Source organism: Nomascus leucogenys, chromosome 1a (assembly GCF_006542625.1).
Source record: "Nomascus leucogenys isolate Asia chromosome 1a, Asia_NLE_v1, whole genome shotgun sequence".
Classification (NCBI taxonomy): Eukaryota; Metazoa; Chordata; class Mammalia; order Primates; family Hylobatidae; genus Nomascus; species Nomascus leucogenys.
Window position 1 is genome coordinate 27,399,034 of NC_044381.1, and position 23,606 is coordinate 27,422,639.

General features: G+C 41.9%; 1 pseudogene; it reads left to right on the forward strand.

The window, feature by feature from the left end:
• The window catches only part of LOC101177404, a 45,914-nt pseudogene extending 22,968 nt beyond the window's left edge, over positions 1-22,946 (forward strand).
• The last annotated feature ends 660 nt before the right edge of the window (positions 22,947-23,606 follow it).

Sequence of the window (23,606 nt, forward strand, 5' to 3'; positions counted from 1 at the left end):
GGGCCTTGGAGAACCTTTGTGTCCATACTCTGTATCTAACTGATCTGATGGGGAGGTGGAGAACCTTTATGTCTAGCTCAGCGATTGTAAACGCACCAATCAGCGCCCTGTCAAAACAGACCACTCGGCTCTACCAATCAGCAGGACATGGGTGGGGCCAGATAAGACAATAAAAGCAGCCTGCCCCAGCCAACAGCAGCAACTCACTCGGGTCCCCTCCCACACTGTGGAAGCTTTGTTCTTTTGCTCTTTGTAATAAATCTTGCTACTGCTCACTCTTTGGGTCCACACTGCTTTTATGAGCTGTAACACTCACCACGAAGGTCTGCAGCTTCACTCTTGAAGCCAGCGGGACCACGAGCCCACCAGAAGGAATGAACAACTCCAGACGCGCCGCCTTAAGAGCCGTAACACTCACCACGAAAGTCTGCGGCTTCACTCCTGAGCCAGCGAGACCACAAACCCACCAGAAGGAAGAAACTCTGAACACATCCGAACATCAGAAGGAACGAACAACTCCAGATGCGCCACCTTAAGAGCTGTAACACTCACTGCGGGCGTCCGCGGCTTCATTCTTGAAGTCAGTGAGACCAAGAACCCACCAATTCCGGACACAGTGGGGTAAATGTGAGCATGGATTTCAGACTGCAGTAACAGGACTGTTGTCAACCCCAGTCCTTGCAGTGCAGAAGTGAGAGGTGCATTCTCATGGCTGCCACAGCCCTATATCCTCATGACTTTTCTTACCTGGAGAAATGGTGAAAAACAGGGAAATGGTCTCCACTTCCCACATTCAGATCTGGCATGAGTGCATTTAATTTACGTGGCAAACTCTAGCCACAAGTGAGCCAAGAAATTGTAATTCCCCTTCCCAGTTCCCACTAACACCCGCCCTCTGCCCTCCACCTTGCCCCCCAACACACACACGATGGGAAGGCGCACAATAAGTGGAAATGAATACTAGGTGAGTTGGGTGTTGCTTGATCTCAAAGTATCATGAAGGTGAAAGTGTTGTAGCTGTCTGATGAGCTGGGGCCAATAATTGATTTCTGAGAGAACCAACATCACTCCCAGGATCAAAAGTGAGTTATCTAACCCCTGTTCTCTGGGACTCAGCCTTAGCCTTCTTGCCTCTAGGCTTTGTGTTTGAGACCCAGCCTTTATTCTTCTCTTTCTCTGGCTTTCAACTTCTTTCTCCCTAGGGGCCAGTCTCCTTCCTGATCTCATTCTAGAGTTCACGTCTTGGCTATTGGTTGTCAGACTTCTCAGGGCTGCCAGCCTGAGTTACTAAGCATTGCTTCTCCCGGATCCGTGTCTTTGTGCCCTACTGGCAAACAATTTTCCTCTGCTCTTTGAAGTCTGCCGTTTCCCTATCAGACTGTACTTTTTCTTATCACCTGGAGCTTATCTGCTGTGGCCTCCCCTCACATCCCTTGTGAGCCTGATTCAATTTGTCACCCCCACAGTTTTCCCAATCTTGCTATGGTTAAGAGCTACAAAAGGGGCAGGGGAGGGGGGAGTCTTTATAGACCAAACCCAGGCTGTGGGAATTTCAAGCCATGAAGCATGAGCCCAGCTGTAGCCAGAGTACTCCTGGGTACTGGGAGCAATAAAAGCATCTCAGCTCCAGGTTCACACTGTCAGCCAATCACTTTGCATATTAAACTGCTACTGAACTCTTAAGGACCAGCAGACACACCATTTGTTAAAATCACAATGCATCCCTTCTGCTGCCAAAGATGGAACTGTAATTTTCCCCCGCTCTCAAAATAAATACTTTGATGGTTCTGAAAAATTTTAGCAATTAGCTTGTACCATCACCTCTAATTAGCCACTGGCAAACACAATTGAGATAATAAAGCTTACCGAGGGAGAAGCATGAATAAGCACCAGATTCTAAATCTACTGGGGAAGTGACCCTGATGAATCATTTAATAGTCACTGTAATGTAATTTTGCAGGTTTGTTGTACACACACCACAGAGAACATATTAAGTGGGTCTGAGCCATAAGAGAGTCTTAATGATTAATTTGCCATATGCTCCCGAAAATCTCACTTTTTTTTGAGAAACAATACACATCTACTCTTTTTCTTATTAATAAAACTACCAAGAAAATAAAACAACTTTTCTTTCCATCCTACTAATGACTCCCTCTAACTTGCATAGATATCCAGGGATTGGTCTTTTTAAAAAAATTGTATCTAAATTCCTGCAGAAGCTAGTAGAACACAACAATTTACTCTCCTATTATGTGTTGACTTCAATTGTTGGCAATTGCTTTTTAATAATTTTTATTGACTGTTCCACAGTGACATCATGGGGAAGATAATTATTATTCTTTTTTATTTACAGAAAAAACACCACTTTGGGGTTAAGTGGCACGCCTGAGATTCTAGCACGAGGAAGTCTAGATGACAACCCAGCCTTCAGATTCCCAGTATGTCTCACAGGGAAAAAGCAAAATTAAAATCCACCACTCTGAATGGCAAAAAGCGACTATGAGTAGAGAGTCCTGTATTAGACAGAGCAAGACCTTCACCTCTGTGAAACTCAGTTTCCAGGTTTGTAAAATGGGCTTGTCATGTGATATTGTTGTAAGAATTCAACAAAATTGTGGATATAGAAGGGCTTTTGGGGTTGTACATACCTAAGGGATTTCAGTGTCAGTGGAGGGCATGGCTAGCTTTTCCTCATCCTCTTCTTCTACAAGATGGATGTCTGGCCTGTCTCTGGCAGGTCGTCTTGGGGGATTGGGTCTTCCTCCAAGTGGGTCATTACCTGTGGGTGTCTGTTGCTGGAGACATAGCTGGTTCCAGTGAGGATCCAGCTGCCCTTCTCCATGTGGCTCAGATATCACAGTACAGCAAAGGCATATTAGATCCCACTGAAAATTCAAGCAGGTCTTTACTATGGGGGCTCTGATAGTTCCTTCAATGTCTTACAGAGCAGGGGGTGAGCTAGGTGGGTTTGGGGAACAGGTCTCAGCCTAGGTTAGATTGCTCCTTCCTATCACAAAAGGGACAAGGCCTTGCTGCTTGTGGTGGGGGTGGTGAGCATGGGGGTGTGCTCACAGAAGGCTGTCCAAGTCTGGTGGACTTCTACATCCACTCCCTTCCTCCCTCTGCTTCTAGAAACTCCCTTTAACTCACTACCGGCCGTTCCCCTTGTTTCCTTCCTTGTGTCACCGCTGCTTTTTATCAGTCCCTTCTCCATCTCTTTTAGTATCTGGCAAATTTTGCATGGTCCTAACAATTTTAGCAGGTATTTTATACCATCACCTCTAATTGGGCACCGGCAAACACAGTTGAGGTCATGAATGCCGATGGTGAGTCTCTCCTAGCCTATACATTGTCTTTATGCAAATCAGAAAAAGGAACCCCCTTTGAGTGGGCACACTGCATAAGAAATGAGCAGCATCTTTGTGGGAAGAAAAAAATTGCTGATTTTTTTCCAGTGGATGCAGTGCTGACCAGGCATATGGTTTGACTTGCAGAGAGAAAGCTGGATTTTAGTATCCCTTCCTAATTACCCCTTAGCCAAGGGATTACGCAGTACACAAATAAGACAACCATATGTGGAGAAAAGCTATCAATGGCTTTTCTGCTCATGTACAGGTGGGACTAAGGGAAGGTGGGCTCTATGTCAGGGTAGGGGTCTGTCTTTGCTCCTTGCAACACAAAAGAAAAGAAAATTGACTCAGATTATTTTAACGGATGTGTAGTGAATTAAATTGTAGCTTCCAAAAGATATGTCTAAGTTCTAACCCTCAGAACCTGTGAAAGTGGCCTTATTTGGAAGAAGGGCCTTTGTAGATGTGATTAACTAAAGGATCTTGAGATGAGATCATCTTGGATGACCTCAGTGGGTCCTAAATCCAGTGATAAATATTTATTTTTAATTGTCAGGCAATAATTACGTATATTTATGGGGTATATATCTATTATGGGGTACAGAGTGATTTATTGATACACATATATAATGTATAATTATCAAATTATGAAAATTAGCATATTCTTCACCTGAAACATTTATCATTTCTGTGTGTTGGGAACATTCAAAATCCTCTTCTCTATTTGAAAATATACATTATAAACTGTAGTCACCCTACAGTGCTATAGAACACTAGAACTTATTCCTCCTATCTAGCTGTAATGTATCGATTAACCAACCTCTCACTAGACCCCCTCCCAATTTTCCCTCCCCACTACCCTTCCCAGCCTCTAATAACTATGATCTACTCTCTACTTGTATGAGCTCAACCCTTCTTAGCTCCCACATATAAGTGAGATCATGCTATAATTGTCTTTCTGTGCCTGGCTTACTTAACACAGTAACCTCTGGTTCCATCCAGGTTGCTGCAAATGACATGAATTCATTCTTTTTAATGGCCAAATAATATTCCATTGTGTGTGTGTATATATATATATATATCACATTTTCTTTATCTATTCATTTGTTGATAGTCACTTAGATTGATTCCATATTGTGGCTATTGTGAATAGTACTGCAATAAACATGGGAGTGCAGGTTTCTTTTCCTTTAGATAAATATCCAACAGTGGGATTGCTGGATCATTTGAAAGTTCTTAGTTTTTTGAGGAACCTCCATACTGTTTTCCATAATGGCTGTTCTAATTTACATTCCAATCAACAGTGTGTAAGAATTCCCTTTTCTGTATATCCTCAGCAGCATTTGTTGTTTTTTTGATCTCTTTTTTTGAGATGGGGTATCACTATGTTGCCCAGGCTGGTCTCGAATTCCTGGACTCATGTAATTCTCCTGCCTCAGCCTCCCAAGTGGCTGAGACTCCAGGCATAAGCCACCACACTCATCTTATTTTTAATCTTTTTGATAATAACAATTCTAACTAGGGTGAGATGATATCTCACTTTAGTTTTGATTTGCATTTCCCTGATGATTACTGATGTTGAACATTTTTTCATATACTTGGCCATTTTTATGTCTCCTCTTGAGAAATGTCTATTCAGATCCTTTCCTCATTTTAAAATTGTATTATTTGTTTTGTTGTCATTGAGATGTTTAAGTTCCTTGTATATTCTTGGATACTAATCCCTTGTTGGATAGATATTGCAAATATTATCTCCCATTCTACAGCTTGTCTCCTCACTGTTAATTGTTTCCTTTCCCATGCAAAAGCTTTTTAGTTTGGTATAATCACATTGGTCTATTTTTGCTTTCATTTCTTGTGCTTTTGGAGTCTTACTCATAAAATCTTTGCCCAGAACAATGTACTAAAGCATATCCTTTGTTTTCTTTCAGTAGTTTTATAGTTTTGGGTCTTACATTTCTGGCTTTAACCCATTTTGAGTTAATTTTTATATCTGATAGGAGATAGTAGTCTAATTTCATTCTTTTGCATATGGATAGTTTTCCTACCACCATTTATTAAAGAGGCTGTCTTTCCCCAATGTATGTTCTTAGCACCTTGGTTGAAAATCAGTTGGTTATAAATACATGGGTTCACTTCTGGGGTCTCTATTTTGTTCCATTGGTCTATGTGTCTGTTTTTATGCCAGGGCCATGTTGTTTTTGTAGTATAACTTTGTAGTATATATTGAAGTCATATGGTATGATGCCTCCAGCTTTGCTCTTTTTGCATAGGATTGCTTTGGCTATTTGGACTCTTGTGGTTCCATATGAATTTTAGGATCGTTGTTTCAATTACTGTGAATAATGTTGTTGGTATTTTAATGGGGATTGAATAAAATCTGTAGATATCTTTGCATAGTATGGTTGTTGTAATAATATTAATTCTTGCAATTCATGAACATGAGATTTTTTTTCACCTTTTTTATCCTCCTCAATCTCCTTCATCAGTGTTTGTAGTTTTCATTGTTGAGAACTTTCACTTTCTTGCTTAATTTCTACATATTATTTTTTGGTAGCTATTAAAAATGAAATTACTTTTTGATTTTTTAAAGATAGTTTGTTATTGGTATATAGAAATGCTACTGATTTTTGTATTAATTTTGTATCCTGGGCTGGGCGTGGTGACTCATGCCTGTAATCCCAACACTTTGGGAGGCCAAGGTGGGCAGATCATGAGGTCCAGGAGTTCGAGACCATCCTGGCTAACATGGTGAAACCCTGTCTCTACTAAAAATACAAAAAATTAGCCAGGCTTGGTGGCAGGCACCTGTAGTCCTAGCTACTCAGGAGGCTGAGGCAGGAGAATGGCATGAACCTGGGAGGCAGAGCTTGCAGTGAGCCGAGATTGAGCCACTGCACTCCAGCCTGGGCAACAAAGTGAGATTCCATCTCAAAAAAAAAAAAAAATTGTATCCTGCAACTTTATGGAATTGGTAAGTTCTAAGAGATTTTTGGTGGAGTCTTTAGGTTTTTCTACATATAAGGTCACATAATCTGCAAACAGGGACAATGTGACCTCCTCTTTTCCAATTTGAATGTGCTTTATTTCTTTCACTTGCCTGACTCTGGCTAGGACTTCGAGTACTATCTTGAGTAAGAGTAGTGAAAGTGGGCTTTTTTTTTTTTTTTTAACTGTTCCGTTTCTTAAAAGAGAAAAACTTTCAACTTTCTCCCATTCAGAATGATGTTTGCTGTGGGTTTGTCATATATAGCCTTTATTGTGTTGAGGTATGTTTCTTCTGTATCTAATTTGTTGAGTCTTTTTATTATGAAGGGATGTGGGATTTCATCAAGTGAATTTTCTGCATTTATTGAGACGATCATATGGTTTTTGTCTTTCATTCTATAGATGCAATGTATCACATTTATTGATTTGTGTATGTTGAACCATCCTTGTATCCCTGATTTGAATCTCACTGGATTCAATTTAAATGTTTGTTCATCATAGTCTTTAATGATTCTTTGTATTTCTGTAGTATCAATTGTAATGTCTCCTTTATTTTTTTTTTTAATTTTATTTATCTGGAACATCTCTTTTTCCTAGGCCATCTAGCTAATGGTTTGTTGATTTTGTTTATCTTTTCAAAAAACCAACTTTTCACTTGTTTACCTTTTGTATTTTTTGTCCCTGTTTTGTTTAGTTCTGCATTAGGTTATTTATTTGAAATCTTTCTACTTTTCTGCTGCAGGCATTTATTGCTATAAACCTAGTGCTGCTTTTACTGTATCTTATTGGTTTTGATATGTTGTATTCCTATTTTTATTTGCTTCAAACATTTTTTGGATTTCCTTCTTAATTTTTTCATTGACCCATTGGTTGTTCAGGAGCATGTTGTTTAATTTCCATGTATTTATACAGTTTCCAAAGTTCCTCTGGTTATTGATTTCTATTTATTCCATTGTGATCTGAAAAAATACTTGATAGGATTTCAGTTTTTAAAAATGTGTTGAGATTTGTTTTGTAGTTTAACATATGGTCTATCCTAAAGAATGTTTCATATGCTGATGAGAAAAATGTATATTCTGCAACTGTTGTATAAAATGTTCTGTAAATGTTTGTTAGGTCCAGTTGGTACACAGTGCAGTTTAAGTTCAATGTTCCTTTGTTGATATTCTGCGCAGATGATCTGTCCAGTGCTGACTGGGTGCATTGAAGTTTCCAGTTCTTGTTGTATAGGGGTTTGTCTCTCCCTTTAGCTCTAATAATACTTGCTTTATATATCTAGGTACATATCTATATATGTACCTAGTATTGGGTACATATATATTTAGAGTTGTCACATTCTCTTGCTGAATTGATCTCTTTATCATTATATAATGACCTTCTTTGTTTCCTTATGTGTTTTTTTAGGCTTAAAGTCTATTTTAACTAATATAGCCCCTTTTGCTCACTTTTCATTTATGTTGCTTGGAATATCTTTTTCCATCCCTTCACCTTCAGCCCATGTTTGTCTTTACAGCTGAAGTGAGTTTCTTGTAGGCAGCACATAGTTCGGTCTTGTTTTTTTTTTTTTGTATGTGTGTTTCTTTTTTTAAAAAAATTTATTCAGCCAATGTATAAATGTATAAATACATATCTTTTTTTTTCTTGACCATAAGGGTGGGCTTGAATACATCTTTTAATTGAAGAATTTAAACCACTGACATTCAAAGTTATTATTTATAGGTGAGGACTTATTCTTGTCCTTTTGTTGTTTTCTGGTTGTTTTGTGTATACCCTTTGTTCTTTTTGTCCTCTTTTATTGTTTATTTCTGCCATGTTTTAGTGCCATTTCTGCCATGCCAGGTTTTCTGTAGCGGTATCATTTTATTACATTCTCTTTATCCTTTGTTTATCTGTTCCACCAGTGGGTTTTATAGTTTTTTGTGTTTTTATTTTTATCCTAACCTCTTGACCACCTGGGAGTCATATGTTTTCATGATTGTAGCTATTGCTCTTTCACTTCCAGCTGCACAACTCTCTTACACACGTTTTTTCCTTCAGACATGTTCTTACTCTGTTACCCAGCCTGGAGTGCAGAGGCATGATCATGGCTCACTGCAGCCTTAACCGCCTGGGCTCAAATGATCCTCCCACTTCAGTCTTATGAGTAGCTGGGACCACAGCTACACACCATCATGGCTAGCTAATTTTTTTTTTTTAAGAGGTGGGGATCTCATTTTGTTGCCCAAACTGGCCTGAAACCCCTGGGCTCAGGCAATACTATTGCCTTGGCTTCCCAAACTGCTAAGATTACAAGCATGATTCACTATGCCCAGCTTTTACACATTTCTTGCATGACAAGACTAATGGTGATCAATTCCCTCAGTTTTGCTTGTTTTTCTGAAAGACTTTATTTCTCCTTTATTTATGAAGTATACTTTTGTTGTGTATAGTATTCTTGGCTGATAGGATTTTTTCTTCTTTTTTTAAACTAGCACTTTGAACACATCATCTCATTCTTTTTTGACCTGTAAGATTTCTGCTGAGAAACTTACTGTTAGTCTGATGGGGGCTGCCCTATATGTGACTTGATACTTTTCTATTGCTGTTTTTAGAATTCTCTCTTTGTCTTTAACTTTTGACAGTTTGGCTGTAATGTGCCTTGAGGGGATCTTTTTGGGCTGAATCTATTTAGGAATCTTTTGAACTCTCTGTATCTGCATCTCCTGATATTTCCCAATACTTGGGAAGTTTTCAGGTATTATTTTATTAAATAGGTTTTCTATGTGTTTTCTCATGTCTTCTTGAAATCTCATAATTTGTTTTTTCTTTTTTTTTTTTTTTGCTTAATAGGATACTATATGTCCTATAGGCTTTCTTCATTCTTTTTATTCTTTATTTTTTTTTTCTGGCCATGTTATTTCAAAAGAACTGTTTTCAAATTCAGAAATTTTAACTTTTGCTTGATCCAGTCTATCGTTAAAGCTGACAGTTATATTTTTAATTTTATTCATTAAGTTCTTCAGTTCCAAGGCTTTTGTTTAGCTCATTTTTAAATGATATTTATCTCTATTGAATTTAAAATTTAGATCATGAGTTGTTCTTCTGATTTTGTTGAATTGTCTATCTGTGTTCTCTTATATCTCACTGAGTTTCCTTAAGGTCATTATTTTGAATTCCTTTCTAGGCATTCATTGGTTTCTTTTTCTTTATGGTCTGTTACTGGAGAATTATTGTGTTTCTTTAGAGATGTCATGCTTCCTTGGTTTTTCATGTTTTCTGTTTTCCGGTAATATCTGACATTTTGTGGAACATTTGGTTCTTCCGATATTATGGAGTAGCTTTTGTAGGGTAAGACCTTTATTCTGTAGATGTGTCCTATATTATTGATTGTGTAGGGTGCTTTCACTTTGATTCTGGATGGGTGTAGTAGTATAGTCTCTGTATAATTTCTTTGGCTATAATCAATGTCAGCAGTGTCTGCAAGTGCCTCAGCAGCCTAGGCTGTGGTTGTTTGTGGAAGCTTTGTTATGGCTTTGGTGGGTTTGGGAACACTGGGGAGGCCAGTCCTTGAGCCCTTGGGGGGCATGCACATGCACTTGGTGGTTTCCCTGTTAAAGAGGGCATGGTTACCAGCAGCACAGGCCCTGGGTAGGCCAGTCCTTGGGCTCCTGGGGGTTATACATGGGTGCTTGGCAGCTTTGATGCTGGAGAGAGCAGGGTTGGTGGCAATTAGCCTTGGGTAAATGGCTCTCAGGCTCTGGAGAGTGCACACATCAGCTCCCTCTCTCCTGATGGCAGCCTCCTTAACTGTGCTGGACTGCCTGTTCCCCAAGAGGTAGAGTACTGCGTGGGGTCTGGTGCCAGGAATATGGCTGTACTGATAGTTTCAGCTGGTCTTTTGACTCTGCAGCCCTCTGGATAAATGTGATGGGATATCAGTGGAGCTCCAGAGATAGAGAAATGCAGAGACTATTGATCCTCAGGGCAGGATGCACTCTGGTGATGGCTCTGCTTTCAAAATTGTGTTGTGCTACAGCAGCCTGGGTTCTGGGGAGTTGGGGGTGATTCTGTGTGAATTTTGTCTCTGGAATAATGCAGTCATGTGGATTCCAGGCCTCTCCTTACACTGGGCTTAAGGCCTGTGAAGATGGGGGTCTCTCGTGTAACTAAGATTGCAGGCATGTGAAGTGAGAATGTGGACTGCTGGAGATGTCCTGCCTACCTTTCCCCTACATTGGGGAGTCCCTTTTGGCTCTGAGCTGATCTTGGCTGGGTGCTGTACTTCCCTCTTCATGTTGCTGTTCTGAGTTTCTATCTCAAAACGTATTTGTCACTTCCTTGCTGAATTCTGGTGTTCTTCCTTAGATATTTTATTTGACATGTGGTTATCTATTTGTATTTTCATCCTTCCTTGTGGAGGAGGTGAGTGCAGAGCACCTCAAGTAAGCAATCGTGATGACATCTCTCTGTATTTGATTTTTCAACTGTAAGTGTGAAAGTGATATGCATTCAGTATGCCCCTCAACTTACAATGAGTTTATGACAGATGCCTTTATAAGAGTCAGGCAGAGGGAGATTAGACAAACTGAAGAGGACGCATAAGGAAACATGGGGAAGAAGGTTATGCAAAGATGGGGGCAGAAATTGAAGTCGATGCAGCTACAAGTCAAGGAATGCCAAGTGACATCAATAGCCACCAGAAGCTGGAAAGGCAAGGAACAGACTCTCCCTGGAGCCTCCAGAGGGAGTGTAGTTCTACGGACGCCTTGATTTTAGACTTCTGCCCTCCAGAACTATGAGAGAATAAATTTCTGTTATTTTAAGACACGTAGATTGTGGTCATTTGTTACAGCAGCCCTGGGAAAATTATCTAGGCATGGGACCAAAGAGAGACTCGACGGTTTTTTTCTTTTTGAGTTGTAACTAGTTCTTTCCTGCAGCATATAAAATCAAGCACATTTTATCCTGTGTAGACATCTTCCCTTCCTTCTGGCCCCAAACTGTCCTTAACTTTACAAGAGAAATTATTTCTCCTTTTAACAAAACTATCTCGAAAACTCACATTTCTTTTACGATAGAAAAAAAAACAGAATAAGCATAACTTCTGCCCTTCTCGATTTGATACAAGAAATTAATATATTAAACATAAAAAAAAAAAAAAAAAAAAAAAAAAAAAAAAAAAAAAAAAAAAAAAAAAAAAAAAAAAAAAAAAAAAAAAAAAACAAGAATAAGAAAATTGCACATATACCATGGATACTATAGCATAAAATATATTCGTCCTTGTAACATGATAACTGAACATCATTCTCAAAACATCGCAAAAAAAAAACACCATGTTCACTCATAGTGGAATTGAAAATGAGAACTATGAACAGAAGGAACATCACATCGGGACTGTGGGGGGGGGGGGGGGGAAGCATTAGAATACACTAATGCTAAATGAGATTAATTAAAAAACATGCAATAAAAAAAAAAATAAAAAAAAAAAAAAAAAAAAAAAAAAAAAAAAAAAAAAAAAAAAAAAAAAAAAAAAAAAAAAAAAAAAAAAATAAACACACAGCCTTATTTTGTTAAGAGAGCATTTTTTCATCCCTGGCCTAAGTTATATCCAACTTATAACTTATATAACTTGCCCTTGGCAGTGAAGAAGAGGAATCTCAACCTACTCTTCTACAGGTTTTGGGAGCTTATAATCCATTATTTCCCCCAACCAGGCTGTGGGCTGCACAAGAGCCTGCTCTGTGCACTGTTAATCTTGATATCATCCAGTATAGCATGTGGCATGTAGCAGATGCTCAGGAAGTGTTTGTTAATCAGGGTGACCAAGTGTCCTGGTTTCCCCAGGACAGAAAGGTTTCTCAGGACGTTAGGCTCTCAGGGTTCAACTGGAACAGACTTGGGCAAACCTGACAGTTGGTCACCCCTGTTAACTGAACTGGACCCCACTGCTCTTGGCAACATCCAGGCTTAATACGAAGTTGGGAAAGTTGCCTAATATAAAGTTATGCGGTCTTTGTCCCTACTCTGCCTTCTTTCTGGGTCTCTAAGCCTCCCAGAGTTCTTCCTTCCCTGGGAGTCACCTCGTTGGGCTAACATTGTTACTTGGGTACTAATTCCGCCTGGGTCCCAGTGGCTGTCTGCTTAATGCTCCCCATGTATAATTCCATTTCTCCTGTCATGTGACTATTTTTTTTTCTCTGAATTATTTACTAGATGGTTTTTCTCCTGCTACTTGAAGTTGAAGTTCAACCAGCATTCTGTCCTGATCACTTCCAAATAGCTCAGGGATGACCTCAGGACCTGAGCTTAAAAAAACCTACAGCAAAGCACCTTGGATGTTTTTATTGACTCCTTTTCCATGCCCACCATTTGATTTATCCACTGATTCCTCATATTGAATAAATATTAAATCAATTCCCTTCTCCCCATCCTCATGGTTGCGACCATAGGCCAGGACCTTACTATTTATTGCCTTTTACTGAGATTTCCCATTTACATTCTTAACCTTTCCAGTTTACCCTTTTCATTGCTTCAGAGTGATTGTTCTAACATGCAAATATGACTACAATCTTCCCTTACTTAAACTATGCCAATGGCTCCCTGTGGTCCACAGAAAAAAATTCTTAGACTGGCACATGAGGTGCTTCCTGACCTGTCCTTGCCTAACAGTTTGGCTTCACACATCACCACTTGTCCATCTCAGACCCCACATTCTTGCCTCAATGCACTCATCCTGCTCCCTCTACAACCAGAGCCTTGGAACTACATGTCCCTCCCTCTGTTTCTGTTGCCTTTCTGCCCTCCTTGCCTTGGCTACCTCCTGCCAGGCCTTCAGAACTCAGCTCAGAGGTTGTTTCCATGACCCTGTTAATTTGGGGTGAGATGCTTCATCTGTCCTGTACCAGCAATGTGTGTTTACTGCTCTCAGAATAGGCACTAACCTGCTTGTCTCCCTCTCTGGGGGCTGAGAAACCTAAGTGCAGAAAAATGCTTATTCACCTTTATCTTCTTTCTTCACAGCACTTGGCATAATGTAGGTGCCTGTACTGGGTTGAATAATGTCACCCCAAACTTATGTCTATGCAGAACCTCAGAATGTGACCATATTTGAAAATAAGGTTTCGAAGATATAATTAGTTAAGATCATATTGAATTAGAACAGGCCCTAAATCCAATATGACTGGTGTCCTTATTAGAAAACGAAAGGATGCACAGGTGTAGACATACACAAGGAGAAAGCCGTGTCATGTGATGGCAGAGATGGAGATTAATGAGCCAAGGAACACGAAGGATTGCTGCACCCACCAGAAGCCAGGAAGCCAAGAGAGAGGCAAGAAAGGATCCTTCCCTAGAGGTGTCAGAGGGAGCATGGCCCTTCTGACACCCTAATTTCAGACTTCTGGCCTCCAGAATAAGAAAATAAATTTCCATTGTAAGCCACCGATTTTGTGGTACTTCATTTTGGTACTTTGTTATAGGAAACTAGTACAGTGCTCAATATGTTTGGTTGACTCAGTGAATGATCCAACCCCTTTCCTACCTCCCCATAGCCATTGGGAAAGGCCTTTGTCAACTCTGGGCTAGAATGTTCTGGTAGCCTTATGACTGGTCTCCCTGTGTTTATTAAATAGAACAGTGCCATAAGTTTATGACTCCAATGGATTCTGTGTTTGTTAGACTGATTATCAGCTAATTTTTTTCTCATGACTCAGTGATAAGGTTAGCTGAATCGTGGTGCTGAAAAATGTCACCTCTGCCCTGAGTGAAGCTTGCATGCAAGGATCTACTGGGGCACCTAAAAGGACAATGATTCAGGATGTCATTGAGCTCACAGAGCAAGCCACATGCCTGTTTTTGCACGTGCTTTGCTAATAAATGAAAGTCTGTATGGCAGAATTCTATCTGACACCTGCTTTCATTACAACATGCAGAGACCTACGGCCCCAAGACCTCTTACATCTACATAGTGAATGACAAAATTGACTCAGGTCAGTTCTAACCAAGTAGGTCATGGAAAGAACTCCGGTTTCAGAACAAGACAAATTTGGGCTAAAATCCCAGCTCCACCACTGACTGCCTGAGTCACCTATGATGTTGCTTCACAGGGTGGTAACAATGATCTATGCCCGCCTCCCCAGGTTATTGCTATAATTAAGTGAGATGAAGCATGTGAAAGGCTTCAGGTGCTGTACATTCTTGCTGCTATTCAGTAAGTTGGACACAGTCACACAGCTAAGGGGGAAGGTGCTGTCCAGGGTCTCACCCTGGGGACGAGACTCCCCTGAAACAGAGGCAATGGCCTCTAATGAGGGAACTGAACATTAATTAGGAATCCAGGATATATGACTTCATGCATTTTCACATACATTTTTTTCCTTTTATTCCCATGAAAGCCTTTTACTTAAAAAAATTTTTATTCTTATTAAAAAATACAGGAAATGAGGCTCAAAGGCAGGGCATGGCTCCCTATAGCACTTGTGAGCAGTGATTCTCAACCTGGGCTGTGCATGAGGATCCCCTGGAACTTTGAAAAATCCCCACACCCTGTCGCCTCTCTGACCAAAGAAACCAGAATGTCTGATGCTGGGGCCCCGGCTTCACAACTTCAAAAACCTCTTCAGGTGACTCCCAGATGCAGCCAAGTTTGAATATCTGTTCTCCAGAGTTTACAAATCACTTTCCCCCAAAGGAAGTGGTCTGACCGACCTTTACCCCTCTATGAAGACAGCAGAGTAGATTTCATTGTCCCCACTTTGATGATGGGAAAACCAAGGCTCAGAGAAAATTCTAGAAAATTCTACAAAGGACTTGAACTAGAACCAGATTCCTTGATTCTTCTCCATTGCTCTATCCCTGTGCTGGGGGGAGGAGCTGTGCCACATCACTGACCTCTTTCAGTATCTGCACCGGAGAGAAGGCAGCCTTGGGTGTTTGAAACAGTTTACCTCTATCTAGCCATCATGGGGTTCTGATGACCCCATCCCCAGCCCCAACCACCTGGTCTCCCCTGCCCTCCCCTGTAGTTCATGGGTTCTCCACAGCCCAGAGCAGAGGCCAAGGGGTTTTCCACGCAGGCCTGTCAAATCCATTTCATTCCCGCCTGTTTTTCCATCTGCCTTGTCATAGGGTGTGTGGTGCAGGCTTGTCTCTGCCAAATGCTTTAGTGGCTCTGGAATGGAGAAAGCAGCAGAAGCCCAGAGTGTTTATGCCATGGGAAAAGCTGGGCTTTTCCACAGATCATCCTTCTCCCCCGCCCCCAGCTTCTCATGCCCTACATGATTCCCAGGGGGCCACCCAGCAATTAAGATACAGTTCTGGAGAGCAGAATGCTCTGACAGCCCCACAAATCAGCCTCCATATCCCCACCCCCAACACACACACATCCCAGTCCCTCCCAGAACAATGCTATCGAGTCATCTTGAGCAATGGCACCAGAAAATCCCAGTGTAATGAAAGAAAACAGAGGCCTGTCTTTCTGGCTGCTGGTGCGATTTCAATAGAAAGCCCTTCTTAAGCAGGAAGAAGCAATTCTTCTGCTATGTCCCTAACAAAAGCTGACCTCTTCCTTGGCGGCATTGGGTAGGCCCAGAATCAAGCTGGGGTTATTTCCCCACCATCGCCATAGTCATAGCAACAGCTTTGATTAATGCGGTGGCCCATTAGAGGGATAATGTCAGCCCTAATCAGAAACGCCTCAAGTATCTCTCTTTGCATTTTGGTAAATGGCGTAATCACATTACGGCTGGATGTGTCTGGGAGCTGATTGCTGTCGCACAAGTCTGCCTGATTTTCCAGGTTAAGGGGTGTCAGGGGGCCCGAGATGCAGCTAATTACTGTGCATTGTTACGAGAGAGGACCAAGGCCACGCAGGCCGCCAGGAATGTTCCTGCCCTATCCTTTCTTCTAAGTCCATAGGAGCGCTTTGGGCTGATGGTCTGTTTGCAAGGATGCCTGCCTGAAGGAGATGGCTGAGAGTCAGAGAGGGGTGCTATTTGCTGCTGTTAAGTGTAAGGGAAGCAGAGGCGTGGTTGAAAAGAACAGGCAGGCAACTGAGCTGGGTTTGGCTGTTCCTGCCCCTTGTCCATCAAGCTCGTGATGGACAGTCAGCCTCCGGTCATGCCACTGGGCTGGAAAACTGGCAGGAGGGCCCCACTTGGGCCTGGAGATAGGAAACGGCAGGGGTGACATGCACTGCAAAGGCATGTAATGAGTGTGGACTTGACTTGTCATAATAGCATTTGGCTGTTGGCAGGTTCTGCTTTGTCTGTTGAAGCTTCCTACTTGAGGGTAGATTCTTACTGCACCCTGGGGAGACAGACTTCTCCTTCTCTCCCCTTTTACTAGCAGGGAAACCAAGGAAAGGAGAGGTGACATGTCTCATCCCTGTGTCGATGCTAGGTTCCACTTCCCAAGAGACCCTTCCCACACGAAAAGCTTCTTCTCTTTGCCTTCCAGCCTAACTGCTTTTGTCTCTGTAAATCCATAGGTAACAGTAACAATACATCATCACCACCTATACTGAAAGATTAAGAGGAGGACCTGAGGAAATATGCATTGAGCCCCCACAGGCTATTTTTAGATGCTCCTGGGAGGTTTTAAAAAAGGACTCACACAGTTAACTATTTATGACTTTTTGAATGCAGGACAGAAATAGAAGGACAGCACTTAGCTTCTTCTCCAAAGCTGGGGGGTAAATTCCTCTCAGAGACCTGAAACCACTTTGGGGCCATTAAATTTACTGTCTCTTGGATGGCATTTAATATCTAGCATAACTAATATCTAGTTTTCATTTTTGGCTACGGCAATAGTTGTTCTTTTCGGTGTTGAAAATTATCTCAAGAGTAGCTGAGGAAATTGAGTCACAGAGTGAGAATTATCTCAGAGTCACACGGTTGGTCTGTGGCCAAGCCCTGGTGGAAGCAAATCTCTTGCTATTTGGGCCAAAGTTCACTGCAGAGGGTTGAACTGAATGTCCCAGGGCAGGTTTGGGTGTGGAAAGTTCTTCAGCGGATACTCAATCCAACAAAAGGGCAAGAGCTATGGTATCATGAATCAACCAAGCTCCATCTGCCACCTTTCCTAGGAGGCTCCAGGCCAACTTTCCACTTGGAAGAGTCAATATTCTCCCCAAGAAGATGTTGCATTAGACATATGAGAGGACACAGGCTCACTGCCTGCCCTGAAACCTCACACGCTTGTGTTGTATTATGCGCAGGACAGAATGCATTTCCAGGCCAGGTCGTACCTCAGGTCGGGGGGGGAAATTAGTAGGGTTTCCTCAGCTGCTCTCCGAAGCTTTATGATGTCCTTCCCAGTAGCCAACAACTTGATCATCCCTTCCTTTAAACTTGGCCAATCAGGGACTTGGAAATCAAGGATGCAGAGCCTTAGCCCCGACATAGCCAATAGCTTTAAGCTAAACAAACCCACAAGAGACTGGTATTTGCCTGAACAGAAAACCACAGAGGAATGAATTAACACCACGGTCAGAGTTTCCATCTGGGCCCTGCTGGCGCCCTCACCACAGAGGCCGCCTGTGCCGGCAGCCCCACTCCCTGCTGGCTCAGCCTAGTGCAAGTCCCTGGGCCAATCCCGACAGAAGCGGGGTGTACGTGAACACTGTCTTCCTCAGCTAGGCTGCGGGGCTTCCCAAGCAGGGACTCAGCAGTCCATCCTCTGCCACTGCCTCCTTCTGCCCCTCTGTCTATTTCTGGTGACTACCACACCCAGCACGTGGCATGCCGGGGGCCAGCCCCACATAGCCAAGCAGCCTAATGGGCTGTATGGGTCTTCCTGATGCCCACTCCAGTCTGGCAATGCTGCCATTTGTATGCTTGGCTGGTCTGCACCAGCACCTTGCACAGCAGCTAGCAAAACATAGCAATATTTAGTCCATATTGGGTCCATGAAAATGAAAAGGTGATATCCTATGCCTGTAGAGGGGAGTGATCACTTACTTGATTTTGCTGATGCACATCCATCTCTGTTCAAATTGAAAGAGCAAGTTCATTGCAAACCATCTCTGGCAGAATTGTCACTTCTGAACAATCAACCACATTTGGAATTTGGCTCCATCAGACACTGCTCCCTGTCTAGTACCAGGGACTATAGTTGATTCTGTTTCCGTTGACAGCTATCTTCTCCAGTCCTAGCTCAACTCTTATCCCTAGTCCCACATACAGTGTTCTCATTACCACCTTGCACAGCACAGTCATGCATAGTTTTACCACAGGGACATGTTCTGAGAAATGTGTCGTTATGTGATTTCATTGTTGTGCAAACTTCCTAGAGTGTACTTACACAAACCTAGACGATACAGCCTACGATACACCTAGGCTACAGGGTTTAGCCTAGTGCTCCTCGGCTGCAAACCTGTATAGCATGTTACTGTTCTGAACACTGTAGGCAACTGTAACACCATGGTAAGTATGTATGTATCTAACTTATCTAAGCATAGAAAAGGTATAGTAAAAATGTGGTATAAAAAATAAAAAATGGTATAGCTGTATAGGGAACTTACCATAAATAAAGTTTGCAGGACTGCGAGGTGCAACTCTCGGGGAGTCAGTGGTGAGTGAGTGTGAAAGCCTAGGACATTACCATACTTTTGTTGTTGTTGTTTTTGTTGAGACAGAGTCTCACTCTGTTGCCCAGGCTGCAGTGCAGTGGCACAATCTCGGCTCACTGCAATTTTCGCCCCTTCTGGCTCAAGCGATTCTTGTGCCTCAGCCTCCTGAGTAGCTGGGACTACAGGTGTACACTACCACTCCTGGAAAACTTTTGTATTTTTAGTAGAGATGGGGTTTCACCATGTTGGCCAGGTTGGTCTCGAACTTCTAGCCTCAAGTGATCCACCCACCTTGGCCTCCCAATGTGCTGGGATTATAGGCGTGAGCCAGGGCACCCGGCTACTGTACATTTTTACGTGATTGGCAGCACGGTAGATTTGTTTCCAGCAACATCACCACAAACATTTGTGTAATGACATTACAACAGCTATGCCATCACTAGATAGGATTTTTTCAGCTCCATTATCATCTTATGGGACCATTGTTGTATACGTAGTCCCTCACTGACTGAAATGTCCTTATGTGATGCGTAACTGTAGTTGCTTTTTAACTCTTCTGTCTTCCCTATCAGACTGTGAGCTCCATGAAAGCAAAAATCTCTTCTGGTTTTCTCCTCATTGTATTGCCAGCACCTAGCACAGCAGCCAGCAAAACATAGCAATATTTAGTCCATATTTGATCCATGCAAATGAAAAGGTGATATCCAATTCCTGTAGAAGGGAGTGATCACTTACTTGATTTTGCTGATGCACTTCCATCTGTGTTCAAATTGAAAGAGCAAGTTCATTGCAAACCATCTCTGGCAGAATTGTCACTTCTGAACAAGTGTCTGTACAAAGACCTTTGCTCATTACAAAACAGGGGTCGTAATAGAGATTGGTCCCTTTGGTTTATTTTACAATTATATTTAATTGCTCACCATTCTGCCAATTAATCAAGCCTTCAGTTGCCCCAAGTAAGGAAATTTTTTAAAGTGGTGGATTAAAATGGAAATTGCACTTGATGGGAGAAGATGAGGCCATGGCTCTGAAATATCTTCAAGTGAGTCACAAAATATTTCTAAACCTTAGTTTCCTCATCTGGAAATTGATATAGTTGAACTCAGTAATCACTACATTTCTTTCCAGGTTTATGGTCCTATTAACTTATAGTTTTGTTTCACTAATGCAAGTCTCCAAGCATGCTCTTTCTGTCTTGTGTTTTGGCCAAATCAGAACCTCAGGGTTAAGCCTTTGCATGACTTTTCATATGTTGCCACCAGGTGGCAGGAGTGTGCCACAGTCCTTTGGTCTCATGCATAAAGAGCGTGAGCATCAGAGGTGGACTTAGGATGGTAGCTTTCTGAGCTAGAAGGGCAGAGTCTTTGAGTTTTTGAAATAGCAAACCCTCTTGTTTATGAAAACACATTTGCTTTTATGCAAAACAACAATTTGAGGGTTAGCAATGACCATATCTAGAAATGACCGGGGACCCAGAGTTTCATGGTCCAGAATTTTAAGGACATGGTACCCAGCCCCTGGTGGTCTTCTCACTCCCACTTTATACCTGAGTAGGTCATGGCAGCCCATCACCCCAGCAGCCACTGTGGAATTCAGTGTCCCATGAGGAACACCACGGGCTGAACCAGGGTTGATAGATTTATACTGTTTCTTTGCTCCTTCCTGTTTCCTTCAGGGAAAGAGATCAGGGCTAAGCCCACCCCAATTTAGGGTCCCTAAGTCCTTTGAAAAAAAACCCTTAAACTATTTGCCTAATTATAATAAAGTTTTACCTAAGCACAAACTCAGCAAGAAAAATTGTCACCCCCTGTGATGGTTAGTTTTGTGTCAACTTGTCTGGGCCGTGGTGTGCCCAGATATTTGGTCAAACATTATTCAGGGTGCTTTTGTCAAGCATTATTCAGAGTGTGTTTTTGGATGAGATTAGCATTTAAATCTGTAGACTCAGTCAAGCAGATGTGGCCCTCCCTAATGTGGATGGACCTCATCCAATCAGTTGAAGGCCTGAATAGAACAAAACGCTCTCCTTCCTCCAAGTACAAGAGACTTCTTCCTACCTAAGTGCTTTCTTCAAACTGCACGATGGCTCTGTCTGGGTCCCAAGCCTGTCAGTCTTCAGCCTAGAAGCTCACCATCAGCTCTCTCCCATTGCTAGTTTGGTAACTCACCCCACAGATCTGGAGGTTTCTCAGCCTCTACAATCACATGGGCCAATTACTTAGAATAAATCCCTTTGTGTGTGTGTGTGTGTGTGTGTGTGTGTGTGTGTGTATAATATATATATAAATATGTGTAGTATATATAAAATACGTATATTATGTGCATATACGTATATGTAAAATATCCCGTTTATTCTGTTTCTCTGGAGAACCCTAACGTACTCCCTGGCTGGCCATTCATCCTTTGGCTATGCTTTCATTTCACACATGTGTACTGAGAACCTATCTAGTACTAGGCCGTGTACTAGGCATCTAAAATAGAAAGGTGAACCCAGCTGCCCGACTTAACAGATTCAAGAACAAGAGAAAAGACAGTACAGAAATGAGGTGTCGCAGAATAGAAGTCAGTGTGGAGCTGAGGAAAGCTAAGGATGACCAGATACTGAAATTGAAGAGGAGAAATGTAAGCTCATTTCCTGATGATGCTACTTCTCTGCTGCAGAAAAACCACAACAATCAGGGCACTGTAAATTGGTCTGTTGATGACATTGTCAAAGGCATAAATAGCAACAATGTGGAAAGTTAGCTCCAAGCTACTCAAGCTGCCAGGAAACTACTTTCTAGAGGAAAAGAACCCCCCTTCCCCCCACCTCCCGCAGAGACAACTTAATCTGGGCTGGTTTGATTCCAAAATTTGTGTCTTTCTTAGGCAGAACTGATTGTAGTCCCATTCAGTTTGAATCTGCCTGGGCGCTCACTAACATTGCTTCTGGGAATCAGAACAAGCCAAGGTTGTGGTAGATGGAGGTGCCATCCTAGCATTCATTTCTCTGTTGGCATCTCCCCATGCTCACTTCAGTGAACAAGTTGTATCGGCTCCAGGAAACATTGCAAGTGATAGCTCAGTTTTCTGAGACTCGGTTACTAATTATGGTGCCGTTGACCCACTGTTGGCTCTTCTTGCAGTTCCTGATATGTCATCTTTAGCATGTGGTTACTTATGTAATCTTACCTGGACACTTTCAAATCTTTGCTGCAACAAGAATCCTGCACCCCCATTAGATGCTGTTGAGGAAATTCTGCCTATCTGAGTTCGGCTCCTGCATCATGATGATGCAGAAGTATTAGCAGATACCTGCTGGGCTATTTCCTACCTGACTGATGGTCCAAATGAATGAATTGACACTGTCATGAAACAGGAGTTGTGCCTCAACTTGTGAAGCTTCTAGGAGCTTCTGAATTGCCAATTGTGACTCCTGCACTAAGAGCCACAGGGAATATTGTCACTGGTACAGATGAACGGACTCAGGTTGTGATCGATGCAGGAGCACTTGCTGTCTTTCCCAGCCTGCTCACCAACCTCAAAACTAACACTTGGAAGGAAGCTACGTGGACAATGTCAAACATCACAGCTGGCCGTCAGGACCAGATACAGCAAGTTGTGAATCATGGATTAGTCCTATTCCTTGCCAATGTTCTAAGTCAGATCTTAAGACACAAAAGGAAGCGGTATGGGCCATGACCAACTATACCAGGGGTGAAACAGTTGAACAGACTGTGTACCTCATCCATTGTGGCATAATAGAACCATTGATGAACCTCTTAACTGTAAAGATACCAAGGTTATTCTGGTTATCCTGGATGCCATTTCAAATATCTTTCAGGCTGCTGAGAAACTAGGTGAAACTGAGAAACTTAGTGTAATGATTGAGGAATGTGGAGGCTTAGACAAAATTGAAGCTCTACAAAATCATGAAAATGAGTGTGTATAAGGCTCCGTTAAGCTTAATTAAATATTTCTCTGTAGAGGAAGAGGAAGATGAAAATATGGTGCCAGAAACTACCTCTGAAAGCTATACCTTCCAAGTTCAGGATGAGACTCCTGGGAACTTTAACTTTTAGATCATGTAGCTGAGGCATAAATTTGTTGTGTACTATGTTTGGTATAAGTTTGTCTTACTGTTACTCTACAAAGAACTCTTTTTTAAATATGGTTTGGTATTGTAGCACTTTTTACACTGACACTATACTTGAACAGTTCCAAACTGTAAATACTGTATAAACTTGTCCTCTGAATGGGTTTCTTATTTCTTTGTGGAAATTCATATCTCACAGTGTCCTGTAAATAAAGATTAAACTCCACCCCTCCAAAAAAAGAAAAAAACAAAAAACAAAATAGAGAGGTGAACAAGTTAGCATGTTTCCTGCCCACAGAAAACTTCCAATCTAATGAGGGGGATAAACGATCAAATGCTCACACAAGTGTAAAAATGTAGCTATAGCAAGTGCTGCTGAGAGACAGGAGTGGCCACTGGGAGGAGTAGAAAGGAGAGGCTTGATCTGCACTGTAGCCACTAGCCACAAGTGCTCATTTAAATTCAAATTACAAGGCCAAGTGTGGTGGCTCACGCCTGTAATCCCAGCACTTTGGGAGGCTGAGGCAGGCAGATCACCTGAGGTCAGGAGTTTGAGACCAGCCTGGCCAACATGATGAAACCTCGTCTCTACTAAAAATACAAAACTTAGCCAGGCATGGTGGCAGGTGCCTGTAATCCCAGCTAC